Genomic DNA, 10,897 nt, shown 5'->3' on the forward strand with positions numbered 1-10,897 from the left:
TACCGATCCAACCTTTAATTGAAGATTAGTTGTCAAAGTGCAGTGCCAGTCAATATTTGTCAAAGTGCTATTAAGTTGTTTATAAACCACTTAAGATAAAGGTAAAATGCCACGTCACATTCAATTCGACAGATTAGGCGAAACGGTCATTTCATCCCAAAAAGAGAAATGCTGGAAGACCGAGAGTAATTGATGCGGATATGGAGGATGAAATTGTTGTGCGTGTTGCAGAAGATCCAGAAACCAGTTCAAGGCTTGTTTCTGCGGCCACTGGTATAAGCAAATCTACAGTGTCAAGAATAATACCGACAGAAAATCTGTATCCGTATCGTTTTACTATAGTACAGAATCTTTTACTACAGGATTTTCCAGCAAGGCTCCGATTTAGTCAGTTTATAATAGGGCGGCATTTAGACAATCCAATGTTTTATAATAAAATTTTATTTACCGATGAAGCCACATTTACTAGAGGAGGTGTTTTTAACTGGTACAGTAGCCATACCTATGCGACAGAAGATCCTCATACATTTCAAGAACATCATTTTCAACATGAGTTTTCCATAAATATCTGGTGAGGCATATTTTGGGGATTGTATTGTAGGACCTTTCGAATTACCAACTAGGCTTGACGAAGTAACATATCTAAATTTTTTGAGAGAAGGTTTACCAACTCTTTTAGAAGACATACCTCTAAATTTGAGACGTAACTCTTGGTACATGCATGATGGTGCACCACCACATTATAGCCTAAAAGTTAGAAATTATCTAGGTGAAATTTATCCTCAAAGGTAGATTGGTAGATGTAGTGTATACCCATGGCCAGCATGCAGTCCCGAACTAAATCTCCTAGACTCTCACTTGTGAGGCTACCCAAAGTCATTTGTTTATAAAAAAAAATAAATAACCGTCAAGAGTTATGGCAAAATATCGTAAAAGGAGTTAACGTAATTAGGGCCCAAAGAAACTCATTATTTAAAAGAAGAAAAATCTTACACAAAAGATTTAGATTATGTAGTTTATCTAATGGTGAACATTTTAAACACTTATTGTATTTTTTTTTCGTTTTGTTTTGAACTATTCACTTTGCCAATTGTTTTATATTCACTTCATTGTTAATTTGTTACTGGGTAAAAGGTTTAATAAAAATAATTGTTTTAATCATATGAATTTGGTTTGCAGAAATTATATACTACTAATACATTTAATATTCACTGTTATTTAAGACCTTTTGTAAAAGTTTTTGTAAATTTTTTTCATTTTATACACGTCTCTAAAAAATACGTTTATTTCGAAAACGGTGTACTTTTTTTATTTGAAACAATTGAAAAAAGAATACCGTTTTTGTGTAAAATTGAATCTTATTTCATGTTTTTTTCCTAGAATGCTTATATAATAAGGGGGTTAGGTGGAAGAGTAGGTGTGTGCCGCTGTTGCACAGTGGTACACAAACTGAATCTCGCCCTACTGATATTATATATATATATATTTCATTGTAAAGAAAATTTAATCTGTTGTTAATAAAGACATTTATTATTATATTATTATTATTATTATTATTATTATTATACAAGGCGGACAAAAATCTTATAATCACATTAATGAACCAATGTTATAGTAGGTGGCGTCTCCTAGTGTCAATGGTAAAACTTCATATTAAACATACTAAATAATAGCAAGATACCAAATTTTACTTAAGTAAATGGGTTGAATAGTTTTCAATATATCCCTAAAAATAATATAAAAAAATAATAATGAATCACCCTGTAAAACGAAAACTAGCAACATTTTGCCTAAGCAATGTCATCTCAAACGCTTTATGTTAATGTCAGCTATCACACTTTAGCTAATGTCCAATTAATTATGAGACATCCTGTATAGATAGTTACTTCTTCTTGGGCCGGGTGTTGGTCTTCTATTTTAACGGTATGCTCTAAATATTTATTTGTATAATCTCTCTATTTTGATTAGAATTGTCACTTTATATTTAATATATAAATAAATATTTAATGTAAAAAAATGCTGCCAACTATGTTCCACAAATATTTGACTGGGTTAAGATCTGGACTATACGGAGGCCAATACAAAGTCAGAAGATTTACCTGTTGTAAATATTCCTGATATGTTATAAATATTTGGTTACAGTTCGTGCAATGTCAAGTCATGCATTATCGTACATTAGCAAAAATGTTACCTATAAGGAAAAAAAGATGTAACATGCGCAGATAAATTATTCATTATGTACCTTTCACTCTTTAAAGAACTTCCACGTAAAGGAACAAGATCTGTCCGCGATGTTAAAGAAATTCCTTCCCAATAAATAAACTTTTTCTACGTATGTTACACTGGGAATAACGCTCATTTGGTAAGTCGGAACTTTAGAGATAAAATCTGAATTTATCTGTAAACAGAACGTTTTTCCAGTCGTCATTATTCCAGTTTACGTAGCCTAGCTCTTCGGTGGTTAGCAGTTATTTCTGGGCCTGTAGCTTGTCTTTCATTTCGCAAGTCAAGTTCTACATGAAGTCTTCTCGCGGTATGAATGCTGGGTTATTAGTCGCTATGGGTGTCACACACACCGACGACAGAATTATTCATTCGGGATTTACAAATAACTGTTATTTTTCTATTCCCACTTTCTATACCTCTCCCTATTAACCAAACTCGTGTTAGTGTACATTCTTACCTGTCTGGGTACAGTTTTGCGAGTTTTATAGTTATTTTCGGTGCGAGAGTCCGTAGCGACTAACGGTGCAGCTATTACTTGTTGGCATAACTTGCAGATCAGGTTTTTGTCAATGCTTATTTATAGGTGTCTTTTGAAGCCGAACAAAAACGCTTGTTGGAATTATGGTAAATGGTTCCTATCGACGATGAAAATTATTTTGACGATGAGGGAAGTGAAAATGAAATCGATCAAATTGAGGAACGTGATGGCGGAAGTGAATCGGAATAAGATGTAACAGACGAGGAAGAAGAAAGTGGAAGTAATACCTTAGCGTTTATTGGAAAAGATGGAGTTACCAGATGAAAAAAGGCTGTTCCACCGAGAAATTTTAGAACAAGACAAGAAAATTACGTAGTACGTTTGCCAATGTGGAGATTACCTACACGTAACTTGAAGACCCCCGGTGACATTTGGAAATATTTTGTGAATAACGCTATGATAGAAATAATTGTGGAAAGTACAAACAAATATATAGACTCAATAAGAAATAACTTTGTTAGTGATCGGAATGCTAGACACACTAATATATTAGAAGTGCAGGCACTAATAGGACTGATTTATTACGCAGCACGTCTGAAAGGTAATCGTGTGAATCCAGATGAGTTTTGGAACATTGATGGATCAAGTATAGAACTGTTTGGCCTGACTATGTCGCTCCCACGATTTAAATTTCTTCTTCGGTGTATGCGATTCGATGACAAAGTAACTCGTGAAAACCGACTAAATGAAGGCCAGTTGACTCCTATACGAAGTTTTTTCGACACTTTTGTAACTCATTGTAGAAGTGAATACAGTATTTCCGAATATGTCACCATCGATCAGATGTTACCAAGATTTAGGGGTTGGTGTCAATTTCGTCAGTATATCCTATCAAAACCGAACAAGTACGGCATAAAAATTTTTGCACTCTCTGATGCTAAAATGTTTATATGGCTAATTGAGAGGTATATGTTGGCCAACAACCTAAAGAAGATTTTCAAGTTAGTAACAGACCTAGTGATGTTATTCAATGGCTATGTGAACCTATTTTTGATTCAGGTAGGAATCTATCAATTGATAACTGGTTTACAAGTATCAAGTTGGTGAACAACTTATACGAGGAGAAAATTACAGTAATTGGAACCACTAGGAAGAATAAAAGAGAATTGCCGTTTGAATTCACAAAACCAAAGTATCCTATAAATTCAAGAATGTTTGGTTTTAATCAACAAATTAGGCTAGTTTCTCATATTCCTAAAAAAATTTAAAATGTTATGCTTGTATCCTCACTACATCATGATAATGCAATTGATTATGGTAGGGGTAATCAAAATAAATCAGAAATGATCACCCCTGTACAATTTAACAAAAATAGGAGTCGACATGGTAGACCAGCTCAGTGCTAACTACAACTGTTCGAGAGGCACAAATCGTTGGCTAATGGTTATATTCTATACCATATTAAATGTTGCTGGCATTAATTTAATGGTTATCTTCAATGCAAACGATAAGAATGAGAAAAACGATGGATCAAGTATGGTTTTCGAAACGACGGTTTTCTAAGAAATCTTGCAAATGAGCTCATATATCCCTATTTAAAAAGTCGAGTTACTACTACAAATCTGCCAGTTAGCCGCAAATGCCTAATTCGCGAAATTTGCGGCGTCACAGATATAACTCCTGCAATTCCAGAAAGAAATCAAACTAACGCTCATTGTGCATTTTGTACTACCAAAAAGAACACTTATACTCGCTTTTCACGCTTAAAATGCAAAAAATTCACGTTCCTTGAACATATTCATGGAATATGTCAGCTTTGCCTGAATGACGCTACAACATAAAATGTCTTACTTACTAAATCAAACGAAATGCTTACTTTATTTTTTTGTTAAAAGCATTAACTATTACTAGTAATTAATTTTTAGTTATTTTTTTATGGGTAATCTATATTCCTCTTAACTAAAAATTACGAACTGTTTATCCATTTCAAAGATTTGAAGAACTTAAAATATTTAATTTTATATTACAAACAGCAATATATTGTCACCTCGGGGAAACAAATATGGGTCTAACCACCTTCTGAAATCCCCGGGTGCTCTGTAGAGGGCTTCGGAGTTAACGTCGAGAGCTCCTCCACTTTAAGTCCATTTTCGGGTTATGGACTTTAAATAAAATATTTCGGTGTCTTGCCTTGAAAAAGGCAAGATATTTCTTACACAACAAATTCCTCGTCGAAAATGGTACATTAGGTTGTGGTCTTCCGATGGCTTGTCTTGAGAAAGACAAGATATTTGCTTACATGACAAAGGATTGTCGAAATAAAAAACACCAAGTTAAAGTTGAAAATAACTCTCAGCCACAGAGTATGGAAAATAGAACAGGAGCAGAGCCCCGAGAGCACTAAGCTCTCGGAGAGCCCGTGAGGGACTGACCTGGCTGACCTGAAAATCTCCAATATTTATATACGCGGTCCGAGCGATAAATAGGGATTTCCAGGTTGTAACGATGCTATCATCGTTTAACAGTTCGAACCGTGGGAGTGTCAATATTTGCGCATCCACTTCTACAACGTGAAGTCATAGTGGGATTCAGGACGGCTATTTAAGGCGTGTGAATAGCGGAATTAGAGAGTCTTGTAGCTAGCGCTCTAGGCTCCCTGACTCGCCGGTGTACTGAACCAGCGAGACATTCTGGACAGAGATAGTTCCGTATTGAGGATCATACTCTGTCCCTAACCAAGCGGAACCCATCGGTATTGCGTATTGAGCATTACCGTGGATCTGCACAGAACCAACCGGGACAGAGATTTCCGTATTGAGGATCATACTCTGTCCTTAGCCAAGCGGAACCCGTCGGCATTGTGTATTGAACATTGCCGTGGGTCTGCACAGCTAAATATTTTGTTTACGAGCATATACGGAGCTTTCTCTGAATTGAAGCGAAAGCGAGTATATTAGTAGTACTAATTAGTTTCTTTTCTTTTATAGACGTTTGCCGGGGAATATTCATTCATCGCGGGACCCAGACGGAAACGTAGAATTCATTTTATTTTTGTTTTATAAGTATACAACGTAGAATTCCTTTTTTTAGTTTTTATTTATTGTATATATATATTTAATAGATTTATTTTTATTTCAAACCTGTGTTTTACTGAGTCTGTCGCCCCGAAAGAGCTACCCATCACAAACTGGCGCCCGAGCAAAAATTAATAACATGCCGACAGATAAAGACACAGACTCAGTAACAGGTACGTCGTGGATAAACCGACTTTGCAAAGAGGAATTGCAGAGCGAGGCCGAAAAATACGGCTTAGATCCCAAGGGAACCGTCGACGAATTGAGAACACGACTCAGAACATATTTTAAAAATCGCGAGGAAGCGACAGGAACAATCCCAAAAGAAAAAATGTCCAAGGGAACAGAATCCGACACACTGGCCCAGGAAATTTCGGGCATCCGAAGACAATTACAGGAATTAGCAATAACGAAACAAATGGGGCAACCAGAATTGCTAAATCAAGTACGAAAGTGGAACACACACTTCGACAAGAAACATTCGGATGCAATAGAATTCTTAGAGAGGATAGACGAATTAAGCTTGGCCTACGAGATCGATAAACAAGATCTACTAAGAGCATTACCAGAATTATTAGGAGACCACGCCTTGTTATGGTACAGAAACAATAACAAAAATTGGAAGTCATGGACAGATTTCAGAGAAGATTTTAAAAAAGCTTTCTATCCCAGGGGATATTTGCTACAACTAGAAGAGGAAATCCGAAACAGAAAACAGAGACAGAACGAACCAGTAGATAGATATATCACGGAGATTCAAACATTAATCAGACGAGAAGGATCTTTTTCTAAAAACCAAGAACTCGAAAGGATATACAAAAATTTGTTACCAGAATATAAGCTTTATGCTCGCCGCCGGGATTTCGGAAACTTAGCCGAATTACAGGATTTAGCCCAAGAATACGAAGCTCTAGAAGACCAAAAGACCCGAGCAAATCAGATGTGCCGTGGAAACTGGAGACGCACGGAGCAAGCAGAGTACGATGCGAAAACGGCATGCTTTAGATGCAAGATGCCAGGTCACAGCCGTAAAAACTGCAAAAACCCATGGAAAAAGTTTGTTCGCGTTGCGGCAGAGAAGGGGTTTACAGCAGCGACTGCTGTTTCAGGCGTCAGGGAAACGAATTACAGACTGGAGAAACAAGGAGTCGTCCCAGTCTGTAAAACAAGATTCGACTCCATTCGTTTTCGCCGTTACACAGCCAGCAAGCAATGACATTCGACTGTTCGCATCACTAAAAATAGGGCAAAGAACATACAGAGCGCTCATCGACACAGGAACTACTAAAAATTACGTCGGGGATAGAATAACTCAGATATACAAGGACTCTCTAGATAGCTACAGCGGGAGAACAAGACTAGCAAATGGAGCGTCAATTGAGCTTAACCAGAAGTTGACAATTGAATGCGAGATCGATAAGTTACAAACCCGACAAACATTCATAGTAATGCCAGGGTTGACGGAAGATGCATTACTAGGAGTGGAATTCCTCAGGAACCATTCTATCGAACTTAAATTCGATAAACATACGACCAAACAATACATACAACATCAAGAAGAGACATGTAACACTTTAAAAGACTCCACTCAAAATACGGATTTAGAAAGGTTCCTAAGAAAAGAACTAAGGGAGTTTGAGAACATAACAGGACCCACCAACTTAATAAGACACGAAATAAAATTGAAGAAAAAGTGCGATCCAGTCAAGCAGCCTTATAGGCGGCACAATCCCGCAATGCTACAGATCATCAACCAAGAAGTGGACAAGATGTTAAAAGAAGGAACCATCGAACCCTCCACAAGTGGTTGGAGTTCACCGATTGTACTAGTTAGGAAAAAGGATAACTCGTACAGATTTTGCATTGACTTTAGAAAAGTCAACGAACTATCAGATAAGGACGCATATCCGTTACCAGAATATCGGAAATTCTGGATAGACTTAAGGAAGCAAATTTTATATCGACCCTCGATTTGAAACAGGGATATTTTCAAATACCCCTAGAAGAAACAAGCCGCCCAGTAACAGCATTCAGCGTACCCGGAAAAGGCCATTTTCAGTTCAAAACCACCCCATTCGGACTGCATTCCGCAGGAGCCACTTTCCAACGCCTACTGGATAAGGTAATACCTCCCGATATGGAGTTCGCGTTTGCCTACTTGGATGATATCGTAGTAATATCTAAAACGCTCCAAGAGCATTTAAATCACCTACATGAAGTTTTCCGAAGACTGAAAGAAGCCAGATTGACAGCTGAACTTCGAGAAAATGCACGTTTTGCCAGTCAGAACTCAGATACTTAGGACATGTGGTTGGAGCAGAAGGAATAAAAACCGACCCGGAGAAAACCAACGCTATAACCGGACTTACAGCACCGAGAAATGTGCGTCAACTCCGCCGGTTTCCTAGGAATAACATCATGGTACCGCCGATTCATAGAGAACTATTCGACAATAGCAGGACCGCTAAACATGCTTCTGAAGAAGAAGATAAGATGGAAATGGACCGATAAGCAGGAAAACGCGTTTGAAGAGCTAAAATCAAAACTTACATCGGCCCCAGTATTAGCATGCCCCGATTTTTCGAAAACATTTTACCTGCAAACAGATGCGTCGAACTGTGGACTTGGAGTTGCACTAACACAGAAATACGACGGCCAGGATAAAGTAATTGCATATGCTAGTCGAACCCTCACACCAGCCGAGACAAAATATTCCACAACGGAAAAAGAATGTCTATCCATCGTGTACGGGATAAAGCAAATGAGGCCGTATATAGAAGGATACAATTTTAAGGTCATATCAGACCATCAGTCCCTCAAATGGCTAAAGAACCTTAAAAACCGTCAGGTCGGTTAGCCAGGTGGAGTTTAGAACTGCAACAGTACGATTTCGAGGTAATATATAGAAAGGGGAGTCCTCAACAAGGTAGCAGATGCTTTGTCACGACAACCACAAGAAAACCAGAGCGAAGAACCAGAGTCGGAATTATTAGCATCAGAACTGGAATCATGCAGTTGGTACGATAATTTATATAGGAATGTACTCCAGAACCCAGACGATTTCCCGGATTTACAAATATCAAACGGGAAATTATATAAACACGTTTGGAGCAGCCGTAATTTAGCCGACCCAGAGTTTAATAACCCATGGAAATTATGCGTACCAAGATATAAAGGAAAGATATTTTGGAGGAAAACCATGACTCGACCACAGCAGGCCACTTAGGAATTGCAAAAACAATTTGCCGAATAGCGCAAAAGTACTATTGGCCTAAGATGTTTAAAACAAATTGCAGACTACGTTAGAGCCTGTACGAAGTGCCTCCAATATAAACCGTCTCAAATGCAACCAGCCGGGAAAATGCAACCGTCCACTGTAGAAAAGCCTTGGCATACTGTCTCAATTGATTTAATGGGACCATTCCCAAGATCTGCAAAAGGGAACATTTTCTTAATAGTCGTGCAAGACCGGTTTACCAAATGGGTCGTCGCCCAGCCAATAAGAGCAGCATCTACGAACTCAATCATCGACACTCTACGATCAAAAGTAGTCATGCAATTCGGTATCCCGAAGAAAATTGTCTCGGACAACGGCGCGCAATTTACAAGCGGAAATTTTAAGGCGTTCCTAAAGTCCTATAACATAAATCACATTCTAACACCGCCGTACTCACCTCAATGCAATCCAGTAGAACGAATGAACAAAGTACTGAAAACGATGATAGCTACTTACGTGGAGGATAACCATAAAGACTGGGACAAATTCATACCAGAATTCTGCTACGCCATAAATTCGTCAAGACACGATTCAACATGATTTTCACCAGCGCTTCTTAATTTCGGAAGGGAATTAGACACAACAGAGGCGACAAATGGACAAGATATACAGGGGTATGCAGAAAACTTAAACAAGTTAGAAGCGTTAAGAGAACTAGCGAAAGTGCACATGGAACACGCTTTCGAGGACCAAAAGAAACATTACGATCTAAGACGAAGAGACTGGCAGCCACATCCAGGAGATCGAGTCATGAAAAAGGAACACCATCTATCATCAGCTAGTGCAGCTTTCACCAGCAGAACTAGCGCCGAAGTACTCAGGACCATACATAGTAACGTCAGTAATATCACCAGTAATAGTAAAACTGAAATTGGCCGATAGTAGTAGCCGCAAGCAGATGACGGCGCATGTAAAAGATTTAAAACCGTGGGTAGGAAGATTGTAATAAAGATACCGAGAGGGATAGATGGCATCACGAGGCTGTAGACACCATCTACACAAAAAAAAGGTATGTTACTTTTTTTTTTTTCAAAGAGAAGGGGGTGTAACGATGCTATCATCGTTTAACAGTTCGAACCGTGGGAGTGTCAATATTTGCGCATCCACTTCTACAACGTGAAGTCATAGTGGGATTCAGGACGGCTATTTAAGGCGTGTGAATAGCGGAATTAGAGAGTCTTGTAGCTAGCGCTCTAGGCTCCCTGACTCGCCGGTGTACTGAACCAGCGAGACATTCTGGACAGAGATAGTTCCGTATTGAGGATCATACTCTGTCCCTAACCAAGCGGAAACCCATCGGTATTGCGTATTGAGCATTACCGTGGATCTGCACAGAACCAACCGGGACAGAGATTTCCGTATTGAGGATCATACTCTGTCCTTAGCCAAGCGGAACCCGTCGGCATTGTGTATTGAACATTGCCGTGGGTCTGCACAGCTAAATATTTTGTTTACGAGCATATACGGAGCTTTCTCTGAATTGAAGCGAAAGCGAGTATATTAGTAGTACTAATTAGTTTCTTTTCTTTTATAGACGTTTGCCGGGGAATATTCATTCATCGCGGGACCCAGACGGAAACGTAGAATTCATTTATTTTTGTTTATAAGTATACAACGTAGAATTCCTTTTTTTAGTTTTTATTTATTGTATATATATATTTAATAGATTTATTTTTATTTCAAACCTGTGTTTTACTGAGTCTGTCGCCCCGAAAGAGCTACCCATCACAAGGTCAAGAGCCAATGGGAAAATTCGAGGCGGGCGATGCGCATCGAAATGCGTACTAGTCCACAGACTATCGCATTCGATGACAATATTGTTATACTAGTGTTTCTAATTTA

Source organism: Diabrotica undecimpunctata, chromosome 8, assembly GCF_040954645.1.
Source record: "Diabrotica undecimpunctata isolate CICGRU chromosome 8, icDiaUnde3, whole genome shotgun sequence".
Taxonomy (NCBI): domain Eukaryota; kingdom Metazoa; phylum Arthropoda; class Insecta; order Coleoptera; family Chrysomelidae; genus Diabrotica; species Diabrotica undecimpunctata.